This window comes from Polypterus senegalus, chromosome 17 (genome assembly GCF_016835505.1).
Source record: "Polypterus senegalus isolate Bchr_013 chromosome 17, ASM1683550v1, whole genome shotgun sequence".
Taxonomy (NCBI): Eukaryota; Metazoa; Chordata; class Cladistia; order Polypteriformes; family Polypteridae; genus Polypterus; species Polypterus senegalus.
The window spans coordinates 37,794,640-37,801,864 of record NC_053170.1 but is presented as its reverse complement, the minus strand read 5'-3'; positions in this window follow the sequence as shown (position 1 = coordinate 37,801,864).

Below are 7,225 nucleotides of genomic sequence, written 5' to 3'. Positions count from 1 at the left end.
CCTGGGGCGGTCAAAACGGCGCTCTTGCATGACACTGACCTTCTAAATTGTCATAAGTACACTCCTAGCCATCTTTGGGACCAGAAACCAAAGCAACTGTTGACATGAAAGATTTCTTAATGGCGGCACCCATAAAGGTAAAGAGGTAAAAAACATTCAGACCAGTGCCAAATACGCATCAAATAATATTTTAAGCTTCAAACATTAATTCCTTATGGAGTAAAATCCTAAAATGGACAAAACTATTTGCAGAAAAATTAAGAGAAAGGTGAATATAGATTAAAAAGAAGTCCAAATCATAACAATATCAAGCTTGGATGCTGTCATACAGATCTTGATTCTGCCGTGCACATTCCTTTTAATTTGAAGTCAGGGATCTTATAAGAACATTTGGCTGCCTGGTCTTGTTTATGAACTGGAAAACTACACCTCACTTACCATTGTCATCTTACTTCTTTGCCATCTTGTGCTATTAGCCCCCTTTTTTTTTCTTCCCTCCACATGGCTGAATCCATGGTGCCCATTTCATTTTTTTGTTTTTGGTGTATACTGCCATCTCCATACCCTTTGCAAACTGGCAGAGCCTCTGGTAGCCCATTCCAGTACACATTATTTCAACATCCTGTTTTTGTTATTTAACTCTTGCTCATTAAACTAAATCTGCACACCTAGGTGGAGGGATGTGTCACTCCAACTGGGATCCTCTGGTGCACATGGTACAGATTTATATTTTCTGGAAAGATTACATTCACTTCTCTGTTTAATCACAAACAGATGCATGGGAGCTACTGTTCCGGCCAAAAAATAAATTGGATGGTTGGAAAAGAATCTGAACAATGACCTTTTTGTATCCACCAAATGGTACAGAAGGCTGCTCAGGTATTCATTCAGCACCTAGGATGTGGACACAGTGGACAATCCCTTTGAAGTTATTCTTTTATTGGGATACCAACCTCCAGCCTTTTACAAAAGGTTTGGCTCATCACAATCAAATACACTACAATACTATAAGTCTATCATTCACATTCCTAACGTTTTGAGCTGTTGTGTTTTGCAGAAGGAGTGGTACATGTCACTGTGAGATTTGTTTTTTTTTTGTGCATAATTTAAACTTTATTGGTCAAAAATGAATACAGCAAGAATGGAAATTATCTGTGACATGTTGCTAAAAAGAAACATCTGTACAGAGGAGCAGGTTGCACAAAAATTGGCAGCACAGAGGCCCCCCTTTTAAAGGGGAGGACCTTCTGTTAGTGTCATAGGTGGATGTCACCTTGACATCTCTCCAATTTGGAATGAAGTCTTAACATTAAAAGGAATGGTTTTATTAAACCAAAAAAAAAAAAGTACAGTGCTGGGATAATCCAAGGGTGAACACAGTGAATCAAAGGAACACTGGAAAAGGTGACAAAAATACTGAAGCAGTCTATTAGGTGGAGTGGCTTCCCCAGTTTTCCACCTCTTATTTTGACCAGTTATAAAATGACCAGATCATCATCCTGCTCTGGAGCTTAAACATTTACATGCAACCAAACTCACTTTGAGTCACTTTGGGGTCTGTAAAATCCTTGCAAACATGGCCTATAAGAAGTATTCACCCTTATTGAGGTTTTCATATTTTGTTGTTATACAACATTGAATCAGAATTGATTTTACTTGAATTTTTTATATTTTAAAGTCAAAGTAAAAACAGATTTTTGCAAAGGGGTCTAATTAATTACAAATACAGGTCAGGTCAGGTTGGGAAGCCATGTACTGGTGCAGCACGTTGCTATACCCACCACACGACGAAACAGTTTGGGATCCTGCTTGACAAGACACCCAGGCTGACACGCGGTCCAGTCCCACCCTCCAGAAATGACCATCTACAGTATCTGCTGCAGCCAAGTGCTACAGGGGCATCCCCTTGGCCTGGTCCAGTCACTCACATCCTCAACAATGAACAACTTACAACACTACACATACAAAACACAAAATAATTGGTTGCACAAGTAATATGACACACCTAAATGCTTACTGGTGGAGCCAGTGGGTTTTAGAAGTCACAAAATTAGTTCAGTGGCCATCACCTCTCTGGGGTTTCAGGTGATTGTAATATAAATGCAGCTTATCTGGAAGGTCCCACTTGGGAGGAGTCAGTATTGTGGTCTCACCTACAAAATGAAGACAAATGAACACTCCAAAGAATTCTTTGAAAAGGGGATTGAAAAGCATGAATCAGGGGATGGAAACAAGAAAACATCCAAGTGACTAAATATCCCTTGGAGTCCAGTTAACTCAATCGTTATGAAATGGAAACAGTATGGCACAGTCAGAAATCTGTCTAGAGCTGGCAGTCCAAAGAAACTGAGTGATTCTGCAAGAGGAACACTAGTGAGGGAGGCCACCAAAAGACCTGTGGGAGTGACAAGCTACAGTGGCTCAAATTGGACTGTACCTCATCAGTCATTGCTTTATGGGAGAGTGGCAAAGAGAAAGACACTAAAAACAGGTGACCATTTTCCAGAAAGTACAGGGAAGACTCTGAACTCATTTGGTCTCTAATGAGTCCCAAAATTGAGCTTTTTGGCCATCAGACTAAATAGCATAATTGAACAATGCATATTATCAAACACAACATTTACTCTGTGAAGCATGGGGTTGGAAGCATCTGGTGGTTACTCTGTAGCAGGCCTTGGAAGGCTTGTGATCATAGTATAATAAATGAGGCAAAATACAGGAAAACCATGGAGGAAAACCTGATCTAGTTTGCAAGGAACCAGCATCTTGGGAGAAGATCTGCTTTCCAGCACAACAACCTCATGAATAAAGCCAAAGCTACATAGGAATTGCTTTGAAACAACAATGTTAATGTCCTGGAGTGGCCAAGTAAGATTCAAGTTGAAATGAGGATTTGTGGCTGGACTTGATAAAAGACTCACGATCTCCATGCAGCCTGACAGACGTTGACCAGTTTTGCAAAAAAACAAAAAAAAACAAAAAACAATGGAGAAAATGTCCAGATGTGCAAAGCTGATAGAGATCTATGCATTCAAAATCAAGATCATGGCTGCTATGTACTGACCAGTCTCTTTTGTCTCGTTGGACTAGTTTTGCTTGTTTGGCATCCTACTGGTCATCAGTGCCTTTGCTCTTTAGCATGGAGAGCTGCACACTTCTCTCCAGGGTCCTGGGCTGTTTCTGCAGCCAGCATGTTCAGGTCCTTTGTCCTGCTAGTGGTGCCATAACAGCGGACCGAGGATAGAGCCTTGTGGAACACCATATTGGATATCATGTGTCTTCGAGTTGTGATTACCACAACAGACAAAGATTTTTCTCCCTGTCAGGTAGGATTCAAACCAATTTAAGACACTACCAGAGAGGCCCACCCATTGACTAAGGCGATTTCTAAGAATATTATGATCAATGGTGTCAAATGCAGCACTCAGATCTAAGAGGATGAGAACAGATAAATGGCCTCTGTCTGCATTCACTCGCAAATCATTTACTACTTGTAGCAGTTTCTGTGCTGTGATTTGTTCTAAAACCCGACTGAAATTTATTAAGAATAGCATGTTTATTTAGGTGGTCATTTAACTGCATAATGGCTGCCTTCTCCAGAACTTTATTTAAGAAAGGCAGGTTAGAGATGGGTCTAAAATTTTCAAGAGCCAAGGGGTCAAGATTATGTTTCTTAAGAAGGGGTTTAACTACAGCAGTCTTAAGACAGTCTGGGAAGACCCTGTATCTAATGACGAATTTACTATGTCAAGAACATTATCAATTATCATGCCCGATACTTCTTTGAAATAATTTGTTGGTAAGACTGAGTCCAAAACAGAACTGATCACATATAGTAAAGATGGCGGATTTAAAGGCCCGTTCAGGAAGTGACGTCATCATTAGGGCCGGAGCCGGAAGTGATGTCCTTGGGACCGGAAGTGATGTCATCTTTGGACCCGGAACAGGAAGTGCCATCATCTATGGACCCAGATCCGGAAGTGACGTCATTGGGACTGGAAGTAACGCCGTTGAGGGTGCCAGAACCTAGCTGGATTTCCCATTACGTCATTAGAGGGTGGGTTGGTGGTGATGTTACTGTTTGGCTGATTTTTCTTCTGGTCTGTAGAGGAACAAAGAGAGAGATGGTTAGATGACAGCGCCAAACCTTGGTCCGGCAGAGAAACAACATTATTTGAGCCTACCAACCTATTCCCAAGTGCACGTGTGTGACAGTAGCAACTCAAGCATGGAGTGCTTGTCCTACGATAATGGGACTTGACTTAAATGCGGAGATCAATGGCTGCATTGGTAGATAATTTATTCCAGGGTTTCGGGGTCTAATAGCTAAACGCTCTGCCATTTTAACAGTTGCCAGTTAAATAAAATTAAACATTTTAAAAATGTCAGATGAAAAAGAGCAGCCAGAGAAAAATCCACTCAGACAGAGCAGGCTTTTCTATTTTGTTGTATACGGTTAAATTGTTTATCCCTGGCACTGTTTAAATCGCTATTTAACCTTTTTTACTTTTCTCTGTCTTGCTATGGCCAGTGAAGATGTGTCATAATTATAACACTTTTCCCTGGCATGTTTACATGGCGTCTGACCTTACGTACTGCATATGTGTTGTGAATAGGAATCTCAGACAAAGTGAAATGGGTGTGGGACCTCCTAAAAGAACCATGAAGGGAGGCCAAGCACCTTACCAGGAGACTCACCCCAAATCCAGATACTCCTCACTAGTAACTGCTGGCATCTGGCCTAGCAGGGCCCAAATAAGGAGAGCTGGAAAATAACTTGAAAAGTCCTAAAATAAAGCAAATTGCCCCACAAGCAGAGGTTGACCATAAACCCACACTTGTGCAGCAAAGGGCAAACATAGAATCTTTTTTCAGAAATTAGAAAAACTGTAAGGAAAACAGGGCAAAAGTACTCAAAGGAGTGACCTGAAAGGTGATCCTATTGCCAACAAGCCAAATCCACAGTTTATGGGCAAAATCCAATGACTGAAGCAATAAAGCAGAAAAAACAACAAAAATAGTAATACTGACAAGGCTCCTCTACAAACACAATGTTCTTCTGCTCCTGGGCCTTCTCTGCTGTGACTTAAAGAGCCAGAGGGAGGGATCCAAGTGGTGACATCAGGGGGGCTCTCGATAAACAATATTAGAGGGAATATTAGAACTTTGACCTTTATAGACATTAACCCTTTCACAGTGCCGCTTGAACCCAGGTTGTAACTTGCCTTTTTAGAATTTAGGTGTTTCTTTTTATATTAAATTATATAAAAGTCAGTTGACCAAACTGCATTAAATGATAAGAGTAATCTATGGATCTCAAAAGTTACAATTCAGGAAGAATTTAAGGAAGCACCCCAAATAATTCAAAATAAACCTCCTTGGTGTTAACCTCAAGTGTGTGCATACAGCATGGAACACTTTGCACCCTGGGATTCTGTTCTTTCTTGAATGGAGGGCATACATGAGCCTTATCCCCATCCCTTTCCAAACTATGACTGAAATAATCAGATGAGAGAAATATGGTACAAAAATAAATAGATGTATGTAACTTGCTTTAAAATGTAGCTTCCACCTGTAATTTGTGTAATGGAACACACAGTGGTCATCGAGTTCTTCAGTGGGTATGAGGCAACTATATGTGCTCGATCTGGCAGGGTAGTGGCAGGAGCATTTGGACAACTTTTACCTTCCTGGTGAATCCCTGCCATTATGAATACTCACATATTTGCATATTCATTGAGATTTTTTCAGGAAACTTGCCGGGTATGGTCATGTTATGTATGAACTTGTGTTCTTCTGAGATCCAGCTAGCTCACCGTGCACCTGCTCTATTCACTCATGGCCTCTGCTTGAAAATAACCAGAACTGGGATTGTTCACAGAGAGAACTCTGAACAGAAGACAGGGGCCTCTGGCTGTTATGACCAACTAGGACAACTAGCCATCTTGAGTCATCTTTCACCTGTTTATGTCTATATTCCTGTCACATTCTCTGTGTCAGCTTATTTGTGTGGTTTTAGCTATCAAATAATGGGTTTGAATTAAACAGTGGCACACTTCAAAGCTATCAGGTATAGAATTCTCTGTAATTATGGTTATCCTGAATCAGACTCGGGGTGATGTTAATGATCTACTTTTGCAGTGTAAATCCAAAATAACTTTATGGAAAATATTGTGCTGTTATCTAGTGGATAACATAACATCAAGCTGCAAAAGAATCATGAATATTTCTATATGTTTTGCCACTCTAAGGTAACTTGTCAATATTTGTGACTGTGGCAGGCCTTCAACCCAAACACAGTGACATGTAAATGAGAAGCTGTAAAGCCAGTTTTAGAACAAACTGAAATTAAGCCATTAGTTAAATCAAGTTATAATGATGACAATGTGAATTGGCCATCAGACATAAACACGGATAGTGAAGCTGGCACAAGCGGCACTGTACAACCAAACTGCCACTATATGCCTGGTGAATTCAGTCACATAAAGCTGCTGTGGGGTGCAGGTAGGTGTGTGGAAAAAAGGCAAAATGACTGTGATGAAAAGAAAGACAAGAAACGCATTAGCCCCCTAGCTACTGGTCACAATGCAGCAGCTGTCGTTCATGTCAGGGGAAACGTGGAAGTGACTAAGTGTTGTGCTGTGGTAGCCTACAGTAACACAAGGAGCAAAGTCCATCATACGGATCAGGCACTGACATTCTACCCTCTCATGTGCAGGCAATAGAAAAAAAATATAAGAAAAGAGTGCAAAGAAACATACACTTCCACTGACCCAATTACAACATCACGCGGTCTGCTGGTGACCATTTCAAAACATGCCATATGGATGACGAGTACTAAATCTACATCAGTACAGCCGTGGACACTAGAAATACCCTTCCTACTCTATTCATGTTGGCCTTTTATTTCTGTTACACGTAGTAACATATTTCTTGGTGAAAGCAATTCTATGTTTTTGACTTGTTTTTCTACAGATAAAAATAACGCTAAGGAGGAGGAGGATAGGAGCAGGCACTGATACAGCTCAGGATCCCAGATTAGGACCCGAGTGCAGCCATGTAACGCGTGACACCTCAGCACCACACTAATTCAGGTGGAATTGAACCAGTATGAGATTTTTTAATGGTGGCTGGAGTGCCAATTCTGTCACCAACCCCCAGGTTTTTCCCTGCAGGTTGGAGGGCCCACAAGCAGGGATGGATGCAGATTAACGTCATACCCAGG